The 14643-nt window shown below is 46.3% G+C and overlaps 7 non-coding genes across 7 annotated transcripts; all 7 read right to left on the bottom strand.

Annotated features, from left to right (window-relative positions):
- Positions 1 to 63: 63 nt before the first annotated feature.
- On the bottom strand, positions 64 to 254 carry LOC130344051 (U2 spliceosomal RNA). Its single transcript, XR_008883157.1, has one exon. It is a non-coding gene; the product is annotated as a U2 spliceosomal RNA (small nuclear RNA).
- Positions 255 to 2339: 2085 nt separating this feature from the next.
- LOC130344032 (U2 spliceosomal RNA) lies at positions 2340 to 2530 on the bottom strand. Its single transcript, XR_008883139.1, has one exon. It is a non-coding gene; the product is annotated as a U2 spliceosomal RNA (small nuclear RNA).
- A 2061-nt stretch (positions 2531 to 4591) lies between these two features.
- LOC130344039 (U2 spliceosomal RNA) lies at positions 4592 to 4782 on the bottom strand. The gene has a single exon (XR_008883145.1). It is a non-coding gene; the product is annotated as a U2 spliceosomal RNA (small nuclear RNA).
- Positions 4783 to 6865: 2083 nt separating this feature from the next.
- On the bottom strand, positions 6866 to 7056 carry LOC130344105 (U2 spliceosomal RNA). The gene has a single exon (XR_008883202.1). It is a non-coding gene; the product is annotated as a U2 spliceosomal RNA (small nuclear RNA).
- A 2090-nt stretch (positions 7057 to 9146) lies between these two features.
- Positions 9147 to 9337, bottom strand: LOC130344092 (U2 spliceosomal RNA). Its single transcript, XR_008883191.1, has one exon. It is a non-coding gene; the product is annotated as a U2 spliceosomal RNA (small nuclear RNA).
- Positions 9338 to 11424: 2087 nt separating this feature from the next.
- On the bottom strand, positions 11425 to 11615 carry LOC130344080 (U2 spliceosomal RNA). The gene has a single exon (XR_008883180.1). It is a non-coding gene; the product is annotated as a U2 spliceosomal RNA (small nuclear RNA).
- A 2093-nt stretch (positions 11616 to 13708) lies between these two features.
- LOC130344050 (U2 spliceosomal RNA) lies at positions 13709 to 13898 on the bottom strand. The gene has a single exon (XR_008883156.1). It is a non-coding gene; the product is annotated as a U2 spliceosomal RNA (small nuclear RNA).
- Positions 13899 to 14643: the final 745 nt, after the last annotated feature.

Below are 14643 nucleotides of genomic sequence, written 5' to 3'. Positions count from 1 at the left end.
AGCTGGCTAGCCAGCAAGCAGGTAGCAATGAAAGTAGGAATCTTTCTTTTTAACCCTGTAAGGGGGTGGTGCACTGTACCCGAAGATACTGCCATATCGGGTCAATGCATAGGGCGACGGAAGCAAGCTTCGAAATCGGCCCCCGTTCTCAAAAATCCATTTAATATATGGTCCCCAGATAGGGGACGTATCAGATATTAAACTGATAAGAACAGATACTACACTTGATCTTAGCCAAAAGGCCGAGAAGCGATAACCGTGAAAGGGGCGGGCCCAACAAGGTCCCCTTCATGGGCACTATCACTGCTTGCTGTCAGGGAGGCTGCCAGACAATTTTCCATGCACACTCTGGGCTGGGGGGCAGTCAACCACCAGTACACACAGCAGAACCTAAACCCATACCATTATTGCTAAGCAGCAAGACAGGGGCCCATTGCACTCCCACGGGGCCTTTTTAAATGCAATCCATAACCCGGATTTGCCAGGAACCCTTCTTACTCCTCCTACTTGCATGTGACACTGGGCTTAGGATCTGCATAGGAAACACACACACAAGCACACACCTACCTTTGTTGCCTGCAGATGCCTCCTTGGCTGTCCCCAAACGGTATCAAACCAACACCCACGGGAAGCTGTAAGCATAGAGGACATGCCTGCACCCCATTGGACTTACCTGTGTGGGTTAAATCCGGGTTATTTGACAACCTATGGCGGTGATGGTTCTGCTCAGGCAGAGCAGTGCTGATGCTCCTCATAAAGCTGTCGCTGCTGTGAAGGTTCTAGGTGACATCACAAATCCCTATGGTTACATACACAACAAAGCTGGGTTGTTGTTGTTTACACTCTGCAAGGCCTGTGGAAGTGAGTGACATCATAGCACTGTAGTTCTGAGGGTTCTAGATGGATGCAACAATCTCCTGTTGCTTCTATGAAGGCCATAATAGACGACATCACCAAACAGCTCCATAGTCACATACACAGCAAAGGAGAGATGTTGTTTACACCTAGTGATGTCAGTGGTATTGAGTGACATCACAGCACAGTGCTAAGGCTCCTGGGCCTGGACACAGCAGCGGCTGCAATATCTCAACGGAGAATACGTTTATATATATGTGTGTGTGTGCGCGTATATATATATATATATATATATATATATATATATATATTTCTCCGCCGAAATCACTTTTAAACCCATTTCCACCTTTTTTTCCCTTCTCTTCCTCTTACTTTTTTTTCACGTTTTTTTACGTTTTTCTCCTTTTCGCCTCTTTTCTGGGCGTATTATTCTTCTTTTTCTTCTTTTTTTTCGTCTAATGCATACCCCATCAGTGCAGCAATGCTTATTCAATACCGCCAGCAGATGGAGACACTGGGGGATAATTTTCTAAGGATTTATACTGATTTTTCCTGTCTGAATTTGTCGCACAGAAAGTTGCAGGCCAAATATGTGTGACATTTCTGCGACTTTAGCTTCTAGAGCATTTTTACAACATTATACATAGGTGCTGAATACATAAAAAGCGACTGTTCAGCGACAGACAAGTCGCATCGGCTGAAAGTAGGCCAGAATGTCAGTCCATGTTGGAGCAGGTTTAGATACAGTCTAAAGTATAGATCTCAAAGTCTGTGCACAGAATTTAGCAAGGGCCTCGCACCTTCTGATGCATCAGGTAGGTGCACAATAGCATAGCCTAACCCTCTGTACTTTGGTCTATATTGATGCGGGACATAGACAGCCAGCTGATGACCAATCCATTAGTGCAATGGATGGCTGGAAGCATTTGTCTTTGCCTTTGCAATACCACAGAAGCAATGCATGGTCAATGTACAGCAATGACACACCTGTGTGAACAGCCAGGAGACCCCCCCCCCCCCCCCCCCCATGTTATGTTACATAGTTACATAGTTAGTACGGTCGAAAAAAGACATATGTCCATCAAGTTCAACCAGGGAATTAAGGGGTAGGGGTGTGTGGCGCGATATTGGGAAGGATGAGATTTTATATTTCTTCATAAGCATTAATCTTATTTTGTCAATTAGGAACATTCAGCACCCACCCGCTATCAAGGCAGCTGCCTATCATGTCATGCCCTACCTGCACAGGTGTGCTGGCTACTCAAATGATCCAATTAAGGAGGCCATTTAGTCAGCAGCAGCAGAAGTCCTGTGCCTGGACGCTCCAACAGCGGCCAGACACAAGCAGAAGCAGCAGAAGCAGCAGCAGCAGCACCACCTTTTGTTTTTTGGCTGCAGCAGCAAGGCCCACAGGGCTGGCTAGCTGGCTAGCCAGCAAGCAGGTAGCAATGAAAGTAGGAATCTTTCTTTTTAACCCTGTAAGGGGGTGGTGCACTGTACCCGAAGATACTGCCATATCGGGTCAATGCATAGGGCGACAGAAGCAAGCTTCGAAATCGGCCCCCGTTCTCAAAAATCCATTTAATATATGGTCCCCAGATAGGGGACGTATCAGATATTAAACTGATAAGAACAGATACTACACTTGATCTTAGCCAAAAGGCCGAGAAGCGATAACCGTGAAAGGGGCGGGCCCAACAAGGTCCCCTTCATGGGCACTATCACTGCTTGCTGTCAGGGAGGCTGCCAGACAATTTTCCATGCACACTCTGGGCTGGGGGGCAGTCAACCACCAGTACACACAGCAGAACCTAAACCCATACCATTATTGCTAAGCAGCAAGACAGGGGCCCATTGCACTCCCACGGGGCCTTTTTAAATGCAATCCATAACCCGGATTTGCCAGGAACCCTTCTTACTCCTCCTACTTGCATGTGACACTGGGCTTAGGATCTGCATAGGAAACACACACACAAGCACACACCTACCTTTGTTGCCTGCAGATGCCTCCTTGGCTGTCCCCAAACGGTATCAAACCAACACCCACGGGAAGCTGTAAGCATAGAGGACATGCCTGCACCCCATTGGACTTACCTGTGTGGGTTAAATCCGGGTTATTTGACAACCTATGGCGGTGATGGTTCTGCTCAGGCAGAGCAGTGCTGATGCTCCTCATAAAGCTGTCGCTGCTGTGAAGGTTCTAGGTGACATCACAAATCCCTATGGTTACATACACAACAAAGCTGGGTTGTTGTTGTTTACACTCTGCAAGGCCTGTGGAAGTGAGTGACATCATAGCACTGTAGTTCTGAGGGTTCTAGATGGATGCAACAATCTCCTGTTGCTTCTATGAAGGCCATAATAGACGACATCACCAAACAGCTCCATAGTCACATACACAGCAAAGGAGAGATGTTGTTTACACCTAGTGATGTCAGTGGTATTGAGTGACATCACAGCACAGTGCTAAGGCTCCTGGGCCTGGACACAGCAGCGGCTGCAATATCTCAACGGAGAATACGTTTATATATATGTGTGTGTGTGCGCGTATATATATATATATATATATATATATTTCTCCGCCGAAATCACTTTTAAACCCATTTCCACCTTTTTTTCCCTTCTCTTCCTCTTACTTTTTTTTCACGTTTTTTTACGTTTTTCTCCTTTTCGCCTCTTTTCTGGGCGTATTATTCTTCTTTTTCTTCTTTTTTTTCGTCTAATGCATACCCCATCAGTGCAGCAATGCTTATTCAATACCGCCAGCAGATGGAGACACTGGGGGATAATTTTCTAAGGATTTATACTGATTTTTCCTGTCTGAATTTGTCGCACAGAAAGTTGCAGGCCAAATATGTGTGACATTTCTGCGACTTTAGCTTCTAGAGCATTTTTACAACATTATACATAGGTGCTGAATACATAAAAAGCGACTGTTCAGCGACAGACAAGTCGCATCGGCTGAAAGTAGGCCAGAATGTCAGTCCATGTTGGAGCAGGTTTAGATACAGTCTAAAGTATAGATCTCAAAGTCTGTGCACAGAATTTAGCAAGGGCCTCGCACCTTCTGATGCATCAGGTAGGTGCACAATAGCATAGCCTAACCCTCTGTACTTTGGTCTATATTGATGCGGGACATAGACAGCCAGCTGATGACCAATCCATTAGTGCAATGGATGGCTGGAAGCATTTGTCTTTGCCTTTGCAATACCACAGAAGCAATGCATGGTCAATGTACAGCAATGACACACCTGTGTGAACAGCCAGGAGACCCCCCCCCCCCCCCCCATGTTATGTTACATAGTTACATAGTTAGTACGGTCGAAAAAAGACATATGTCCATCAAGTTCAACCAGGGAATTAAGGGGTAGGGGTGTGGCGCGATATTGGGGAAGGGATGAGATTTTATATTTCTTCATAAGCATTAATCTTATTTTGTCAATTAGGAACATTCAGCACCCACCCGCTATCAAGGCAGCTGCCTATCATGTCATGCCCTACCTGCACAGGTGTGCTGGCTACTCAAATGATCCAATTAAGGAGGCCATTTAGTCAGCAGCAGCAGAAGTCCTGTGCCTGGACGCTCCAACAGCGGCCAGACACAAGCAGAAGCAGCAGAAGCAGCAGCAGCAGCACCACCTTTTGTTTTTTGGCTGCAGCAGCAAGGCCCACAGGGCTGGCTAGCCAGCAAGCAGGTAGCAATGAAAGTGGAATCTTTCTTTTTAACCCTGTAAGGGGGTGGTGCACTGTACCCGAAGATACTGCCATATCGGGTCAATGCATAGGGCGACGGAAGCAAGCTTCGAAATCGGCCCCCGTTCTCAAAAATCCATTTAATATATGGTCCCCAGATAGGGGACGTATCAGATATTAAACTGATAAGAACAGATACTACACTTGATCTTAGCCAAAAGGCCGAGAAGCGATAACCGTGAAAGGGGCGGGCCCAACAAGGTCCCCTTCATGGGCACTATCACTGCTTGCTGTCAGGGAGGCTGCCAGACAATTTTCCATGCACACTCTGGGCTGGGGGGCAGTCAACCACCAGTACACACAGCAGAACCTAAACCCATACCATTATTGCTAAGCAGCAAGACAGGGGCCCATTGCACTCCCACGGGGCCTTTTTAAATGCAATCCATAACCCGGATTTGCCAGGAACCCTTCTTACTCCTCCTACTTGCATGTGACACTGGGCTTAGGATCTGCATAGGAAACACACACACAAGCACACACCTACCTTTGTTGCCTGCAGATGCCTCCTTGGCTGTCCCCAAACGGTATCAAACCAACACCCACGGGAAGCTGTAAGCATAGAGGACATGCCTGCACCCCATTGGACTTACCTGTGTGGGTTAAATCCGGGTTATTTGACAACCTATGGCGGTGATGGTTCTGCTCAGGCAGAGCAGTGCTGATGCTCCTCATAAAGCTGTCGCTGCTGTGAAGGTTCTAGGTGACATCACAAATCCCTATGGTTACATACACAACAAAGCTGGGTTGTTGTTGTTTACACTCTGCAAGGCCTGTGGAAGTGAGTGACATCATAGCACTGTAGTTCTGAGGGTTCTAGATGGATGCAACAATCTCCTGTTGCTTCTATGAAGGCCATAATAGACGACATCACCAAACAGCTCCATAGTCACATACACAGCAAAGGAGAGATGTTGTTTACACCTAGTGATGTCAGTGGTATTGAGTGACATCACAGCACAGTGCTAAGGCTCCTGGGCCTGGACACAGCAGCGGCTGCAATATCTCAACGGAGAATACGTTTATATATATGTGTGTGTGTGCGCGTATATATATATATATATATATATATATATATATATATATATATTCTCCGCCGAAATCACTTTTAAACCCATTTCCACCTTTTTTTCCCTTCTCTTCCTCTTACTTTTTTTTCACGTTTTTTTACGTTTTTCTCCTTTTCGCCTCTTTTCTGGGCGTATTATTCTTCTTTTTCTTCTTTTTTTTCGTCTAATGCATACCCCATCAGTGCAGCAATGCTTATTCAATACCGCCAGCAGATGGAGACACTGGGGGATAATTTTCTAAGGATTTATACTGATTTTTCCTGTCTGAATTTGTCGCACAGAAAGTTGCAGGCCAAATATGTGTGACATTTCTGCGACTTTAGCTTCTAGAGCATTTTTACAACATTATACATAGGTGCTGAATACATAAAAAGCGACTGTTCAGCGACAGACAAGTCGCATCGGCTGAAAGTAGGCCAGAATGTCAGTCCATGTTGGAGCAGGTTTAGATACAGTCTAAAGTATAGATCTCAAAGTCTGTGCACAGAATTTAGCAAGGGCCTCGCACCTTCTGATGCATCAGGTAGGTGCACAATAGCATAGCCTAACCCTCTGTACTTTGGTCTATATTGATGCGGGACATAGACAGCCAGCTGATGACCAATCCATTAGTGCAATGGATGGCTGGAAGCATTTGTCTTTGCCTTTGCAATACCACAGAAGCAATGCATGGTCAATGTACAGCAATGACACACCTGTGTGAACAGCCAGGAGACCCCCCCCCCCCCCCATGTTATGTTACATAGTTACATAGTTAGTACGGTCGAAAAAAGACATATGTCCATCAAGTTCAACCAGGGAATTAAGGGGTAGGGGTGTGGCGCGATATTGGGGAAGGGATGAGATTTTATATTTCTTCATAAGCATTAATCTTATTTTGTCAATTAGGAACATTCAGCACCCACCCGCTATCAAGGCAGCTGCCTATCATGTCATGCCCTACCTGCACAGGTGTGCTGGCTACTCAAATGATCCAATTAAGGAGGCCATTTAGTCAGCAGCAGCAGAAGTCCTGTGCCTGGACGCTCCAACAGCGGCCAGACACAAGCAGAAGCAGCAGAAGCAGCAGCAGCAGCACCACCTTTTGTTTTTTGGCTGCAGCAGCAAGGCCCACAGGGCTGGCTAGCTGGCTAGCCAGCAAGCAGGTAGCAATGAAAGTAGGAATCTTTCTTTTTAACCCTGTAAGGGGGTGGTGCACTGTACCCGAAGATACTGCCATATCGGGTCAATGCATAGGGCGACGGAAGCAAGCTTCGAAATCGGCCCCCGTTCTCAAAAATCCATTTAATATATGGTCCCCAGATAGGGGACGTATCAGATATTAAACTGATAAGAACAGATACTACACTTGATCTTAGCCAAAAGGCCGAGAAGCGATAACCGTGAAAGGGGCGGGCCCAACAAGGTCCCCTTCATGGGCACTATCACTGCTTGCTGTCAGGGAGGCTGCCAGACAATTTTCCATGCACACTCTGGGCTGGGGGGCAGTCAACCACCAGTACACACAGCAGAACCTAAACCCATACCATTATTGCTAAGCAGCAAGACAGGGGCCCATTGCACTCCCACGGGGCCTTTTTAAATGCAATCCATAACCCGGATTTGCCAGGAACCCTTCTTACTCCTCCTACTTGCATGTGACACTGGGCTTAGGATCTGCATAGGAAACACACACACAAGCACACACCTACCTTTGTTGCCTGCAGATGCCTCCTTGGCTGTCCCCAAACGGTATCAAACCAACACCCACGGGAAGCTGTAAGCATAGAGGACATGCCTGCACCCCATTGGACTTACCTGTGTGGGTTAAATCCGGGTTATTTGACAACCTATGGCGGTGATGGTTCTGCTCAGGCAGAGCAGTGCTGATGCTCCTCATAAAGCTGTCGCTGCTGTGAAGGTTCTAGGTGACATCACAAATCCCTATGGTTACATACACAACAAAGCTGGGTTGTTGTTGTTTACACTCTGCAAGGCCTGTGGAAGTGAGTGACATCATAGCACTGTAGTTCTGAGGGTTCTAGATGGATGCAACAATCTCCTGTTGCTTCTATGAAGGCCATAATAGACGACATCACCAAACAGCTCCATAGTCACATACACAGCAAAGGAGAGATGTTGTTTACACCTAGTGATGTCAGTGGTATTGAGTGACATCACAGCACAGTGCTAAGGCTCCTGGGCCTGGACACAGCAGCGGCTGCAATATCTCAACGGAGAATACGTTTATATATATGTGTGTGTGTGCGCGTATATATATATATATATATATATATATATATATATATATATATATATTTCTCCGCCGAAATCACTTTTAAACCCATTTCCACCTTTTTTTCCCTTCTCTTCCTCTTACTTTTTTTTCACGTTTTTTTACGTTTTTCTCCTTTTCGCCTCTTTTCTGGGCGTATTATTCTTCTTTTTCTTCTTTTTTTTCGTCTAATGCATACCCCATCAGTGCAGCAATGCTTATTCAATACCGCCAGCAGATGGAGACACTGGGGGATAATTTTCTAAGGATTTATACTGATTTTTCCTGTCTGAATTTGTCGCACAGAAAGTTGCAGGCCAAATATGTGTGACATTTCTGCGACTTTAGCTTCTAGAGCATTTTTACAACATTATACATAGGTGCTGAATACATAAAAAGCGACTGTTCAGCGACAGACAAGTCGCATCGGCTGAAAGTAGGCCAGAATGTCAGTCCATGTTGGAGCAGGTTTAGATACAGTCTAAAGTATAGATCTCAAAGTCTGTGCACAGAATTTAGCAAGGGCCTCGCACCTTCTGATGCATCAGGTAGGTGCACAATAGCATAGCCTAACCCTCTGTACTTTGGTCTATATTGATGCGGGACATAGACAGCCAGCTGATGACCAATCCATTAGTGCAATGGATGGCTGGAAGCATTTGTCTTTGCCTTTGCAATACCACAGAAGCAATGCATGGTCAATGTACAGCAATGACACACCTGTGTGAACAGCCAGGAGACCCCCCCCCCCCCCCCCATGTTATGTTACATAGTTACATAGTTAGTACGGTCGAAAAAAGACATATGTCCATCAAGTTCAACCAGGGAATTAAGGGGTAGGGGTGTGGCGCGATATTGGGGAAGGGATGAGATTTTATATTTCTTCATAAGCATTAATCTTATTTTGTCAATTAGGAACATTCAGCACCCACCCGCTATCAAGGCAGCTGCCTATCATGTCATGCCCTACCTGCACAGGTGTGCTGGCTACTCAAATGATCCAATTAAGGAGGCCATTTAGTCAGCAGCAGCAGAAGTCCTGTGCCTGGACGCTCCAACAGCGGCCAGACACAAGCAGAAGCAGCAGAAGCAGCAGCAGCAGCACCACCTTTTGTTTTTTGGCTGCAGCAGCAAGGCCCACAGGGCTGGCTAGCTGGCTAGCCAGCAAGCAGGTAGCAATGAAAGTAGGAATCTTTCTTTTTAACCCTGTAAGGGGGTGGTGCACTGTACCCGAAGATACTGCCATATCGGGTCAATGCATAGGGCGACGGAAGCAAGCTTCGAAATCGGCCCCCGTTCTCAAAAATCCATTTAATATATGGTCCCCAGATAGGGGACGTATCAGATATTAAACTGATAAGAACAGATACTACACTTGATCTTAGCCAAAAGGCCGAGAAGCGATAACCGTGAAAGGGGCGGGCCCAACAAGGTCCCCTTCATGGGCACTATCACTGCTTGCTGTCAGGGAGGCTGCCAGACAATTTTCCATGCACACTCTGGGCTGGGGGGCAGTCAACCACCAGTACACACAGCAGAACCTAAACCCATACCATTATTGCTAAGCAGCAAGACAGGGGCCCATTGCACTCCCACGGGGCCTTTTTAAATGCAATCCATAACCCGGATTTGCCAGGAACCCTTCTTACTCCTCCTACTTGCATGTGACACTGGGCTTAGGATCTGCATAGGAAACACACACACAAGCACACACCTACCTTTGTTGCCTGCAGATGCCTCCTTGGCTGTCCCCAAACGGTATCAAACCAACACCCACGGGAAGCTGTAAGCATAGAGGACATGCCTGCACCCCATTGGACTTACCTGTGTGGGTTAAATCCGGGTTATTTGACAACCTATGGCGGTGATGGTTCTGCTCAGGCAGAGCAGTGCTGATGCTCCTCATAAAGCTGTCGCTGCTGTGAAGGTTCTAGGTGACATCACAAATCCCTATGGTTACATACACAACAAAGCTGGGTTGTTGTTGTTTACACTCTGCAAGGCCTGTGGAAGTGAGTGACATCATAGCACTGTAGTTCTGAGGGTTCTAGATGGATGCAACAATCTCCTGTTGCTTCTATGAAGGCCATAATAGACGACATCACCAAACAGCTCCATAGTCACATACACAGCAAAGGAGAGATGTTGTTTACACCTAGTGATGTCAGTGGTATTGAGTGACATCACAGCACAGTGCTAAGGCTCCTGGGCCTGGACACAGCAGCGGCTGCAATATCTCAACGGAGAATACGTTTATATATATGTGTGTGTGTGCGCGTATATATATATATATATATATATATATATATATATATATATATATTTCTCCGCCGAAATCACTTTTAAACCCATTTCCACCTTTTTTTCCCTTCTCTTCCTCTTACTTTTTTTTCACGTTTTTTTACGTTTTTCTCCTTTTCGCCTCTTTTCTGGGCGTATTATTCTTCTTTTTCTTCTTTTTTTTCGTCTAATGCATACCCCATCAGTGCAGCAATGCTTATTCAATACCGCCAGCAGATGGAGACACTGGGGGATAATTTTCTAAGGATTTATACTGATTTTTCCTGTCTGAATTTGTCGCACAGAAAGTTGCAGGCCAAATATGTGTGACATTTCTGCGACTTTAGCTTCTAGAGCATTTTTACAACATTATACATAGGTGCTGAATACATAAAAAGCGACTGTTCAGCGACAGACAAGTCGCATCGGCTGAAAGTAGGCCAGAATGTCAGTCCATGTTGGAGCAGGTTTAGATACAGTCTAAAGTATAGATCTCAAAGTCTGTGCACAGAATTTAGCAAGGGCCTCGCACCTTCTGATGCATCAGGTAGGTGCACAATAGCATAGCCTAACCCTCTGTACTTTGGTCTATATTGATGCGGGACATAGACAGCCAGCTGATGACCAATCCATTAGTGCAATGGATGGCTGGAAGCATTTGTCTTTGCCTTTGCAATACCACAGAAGCAATGCATGGTCAATGTACAGCAATGACACACCTGTGTGAACAGCCAGGAGACCCCCCCCCCCCCCCCATGTTATGTTACATAGTTACATAGTTAGTACGGTCGAAAAAAGACATATGTCCATCAAGTTCAACCAGGGAATTAAGGGGTAGGGGTGTGGCGCGATATTGGGGAAGGGATGAGATTTTATATTTCTTCATAAGCATTAATCTTATTTTGTCAATTAGGAACATTCAGCACCCACCCGCTATCAAGGCAGCTGCCTATCATGTCATGCCCTACCTGCACAGGTGTGCTGGCTACTCAAATGATCCAATTAAGGAGGCCATTTAGTCAGCAGCAGCAGAAGTCCTGTGCCTGGACGCTCCAACAGCGGCCAGACACAAGCAGAAGCAGCAGAAGCAGCAGCAGCAGCACCACCTTTTGTTTTTTGGCTGCAGCAGCAAGGCCCACAGGGCTGGCTAGCTGGCTAGCCAGCAAGCAGGTAGCAATGAAAGTAGGAATCTTTCTTTTTAACCCTGTAAGGGGGTGGTGCACTGTACCCGAAGATACTGCCATATCGGGTCAATGCATAGGGCGACGGAAGCAAGCTTCGAAATCGGCCCCCGTTCTCAAAAATCCATTTAATATATGGTCCCCAGATAGGGGACGTATCAGATATTAAACTGATAAGAACAGATACTACACTTGATCTTAGCCAAAAGGCCGAGAAGCGATAACCGTGAAAGGGGCGGGCCCAACAAGGTCCCCTTCATGGGCACTATCACTGCTTGCTGTCAGGGAGGCTGCCAGACAATTTTCCATGCACACTCTGGGCTGGGGGGCAGTCAACCACCAGTACACACAGCAGAACCTAAACCCATACCATTATTGCTAAGCAGCAAGACAGGGGCCCATTGCACTCCCACGGGGCCTTTTTAAATGCAATCCATAACCCGGATTTGCCAGGAACCCTTCTTACTCCTCCTACTTGCATGTGACACTGGGCTTAGGATCTGCATAGGAAACACACACACAAGCACACACCTACCTTTGTTGCCTGCAGATGCCTCCTTGGCTGTCCCCAAACGGTATCAAACCAACACCCACGGGAAGCTGTAAGCATAGAGGACATGCCTGCACCCCATTGGACTTACCTGTGTGGGTTAAATCCGGGTTATTTGACAACCTATGGCGGTGATGGTTCTGCTCAGGCAGAGCAGTGCTGATGCTCCTCATAAAGCTGTCGCTGCTGTGAAGGTTCTAGGTGACATCACAAATCCCTATGGTTACATACACAACAAAGCTGGGTTGTTGTTGTTTACACTCTGCAAGGCCTGTGGAAGTGAGTGACATCATAGCACTGTAGTTCTGAGGGTTCTAGATGGATGCAACAATCTCCTGTTGCTTCTATGAAGGCCATAATAGACGACATCACCAAACAGCTCCATAGTCACATACACAGCAAAGGAGAGATGTTGTTTACACCTAGTGATGTCAGTGGTATTGAGTGACATCACAGCACAGTGCTAAGGCTCCTGGGCCTGGACACAGCAGCGGCTGCAATATCTCAACGGAGAATACGTTTATATATATGTGTGTGTGTGCGCGTATATATATATATATATATATATATATATATATATATATATATATATTTCTCCGCCGAAATCACTTTTAAACCCATTTCCACCTTTTTTTCCCTTCTCTTCCTCTTACTTTTTTTTCACGTTTTTTTACGTTTTTCTCCTTTTCGCCTCTTTTCTGGGCGTATTATTCTTCTTTTTCTTCTTTTTTTTCGTCTAATGCATACCCCATCAGTGCAGCAATGCTTATTCAATACCGCCAGCAGATGGAGACACTGGGGGATAATTTTCTAAGGATTTATACTGATTTTTCCTGTCTGAATTTGTCGCACAGAAAGTTGCAGGCCAAATATGTGTGACATTTCTGCGACTTTAGCTTCTAGAGCATTTTTACAACATTATACATAGGTGCTGAATACATAAAAAGCGACTGTTCAGCGACAGACAAGTCGCATCGGCTGAAAGTAGGCCAGAATGTCAGTCCATGTTGGAGCAGGTTTAGATACAGTCTAAAGTATAGATCTCAAAGTCTGTGCACAGAATTTAGCAAGGGCCTCGCACCTTCTGATGCATCAGGTAGGTGCACAATAGCATAGCCTAACCCTCTGTACTTTGGTCTATATTGATGCGGGACATAGACAGCCAGCTGATGACCAATCCATTAGTGCAATGGATGGCTGGAAGCATTTGTCTTTGCCTTTGCAATACCACAGAAGCAATGCATGGTCAATGTACAGCAATGACACACCTGTGTGAACAGCCAGGAGACCCCCCCCCCCCCCCCCCCCATGTTATGTTACATAGTTACATAGTTAGTACGGTCGAAAAAAGACATATGTCCATCAAGTTCAACCAGGGAATTAAGGGGTAGGGGTGTGGCGCGATATTGGGGAAGGGATGAGATTTTATATTTCTTCATAAGCATTAATCTTATTTTGTCAATTAGGAACATTCAGCACCCACCCGCTATCAAGGCAGCTGCCTATCATGTCATGCCCTACCTGCACAGGTGTGCTGGCTACTCAAATGATCCAATTAAGGAGGCCATTTAGTCAGCAGCAGCAGAAGTCCTGTGCCTGGACGCTCCAACAGCGGCCAGACACAAGCAGAAGCAGCAGAAGCAGCAGCAGCAGCACCACCTTTTGTTTTTTGGCTGCAGCAGCAAGGCCCACAGGGCTGGCTAGCTGGCTAGCCAGCAAGCAGGTAGCAATGAAAGTAGGAATCTTTCTTTTTAACCCTGTAAGGGGGTGGTGCACTGTACCCGAAGATACTGCCATATCGGGTCAATGCATAGGGCGACGGAAGCAAGCTTCGAAATCGGCCCCCGTTCTCAAAAATCCATTTAATATATGGTCCCCAGATAGGGGACGTATCAGATATTAAACTGATAAGAACAGATACTACACTTGATCTTAGCCAAAGGCCGAGAAGCGATAACCGTGAAAGGGGCGGGCCCAACAAGGTCCCCTTCATGGGCACTATCACTGCTTGCTGTCAGGGAGGCTGCCAGACAATTTTCCATGCACACTCTGGGCTGGGGGGCAGTCAACCACCAGTACACACAGCAGAACCTAAACCCATACCATTATTGCTAAGCAGCAAGACAGGGGCCCATTGCACTCCCACGGGGCCTTTTTAAATGCAATCCATAACCCGGATTTGCCAGGAACCCTTCTTACTCCTCCTACTTGCATGTGACACTGGGCTTAGGATCTGCATAGGAAACACACACACAAGCACACACCTACCTTTGTTGCCTGCAGATGCCTCCTTGGCTGTCCCCAAACGGTATCAAACCAACACCCACGGGAAGCTGTAAGCATAGAGGACATGCCTGCACCCCATTGGACTTACCTGTGTGGGTTAAATCCGGGTTATTTGACAACCTATGGCGGTGATGGTTCTGCTCAGGCAGAGCAGTGCTGAAGCTCCTCATAAAGCTGTCGCTGCTGTGAAGGTTCTAGGTGACATCACAAATCCCTATGGTTACATACACAACAAAGCTGGGTTGTTGTTGTTTACACTCTGCAAGGCCTGTGGAAGTGAGTGACATCATAGCACTGTAGTTCTGAGGGTTCTAGATGGATGCAACAATCTCCTGTTGCTTCTATGAAGGCCATAATAGACGACATCACCAAACAGCTCCATAGTCACATACACAGCAAAGGAGAGATGTTGTT

Source organism: Hyla sarda, unplaced genomic scaffold, assembly GCF_029499605.1.
Source record: "Hyla sarda isolate aHylSar1 unplaced genomic scaffold, aHylSar1.hap1 scaffold_704, whole genome shotgun sequence".
NCBI lineage: Eukaryota > Metazoa > Chordata > Amphibia > Anura > Hylidae > Hyla > Hyla sarda.
This window is presented reverse-complemented; position numbering and strand designations above follow the sequence as displayed.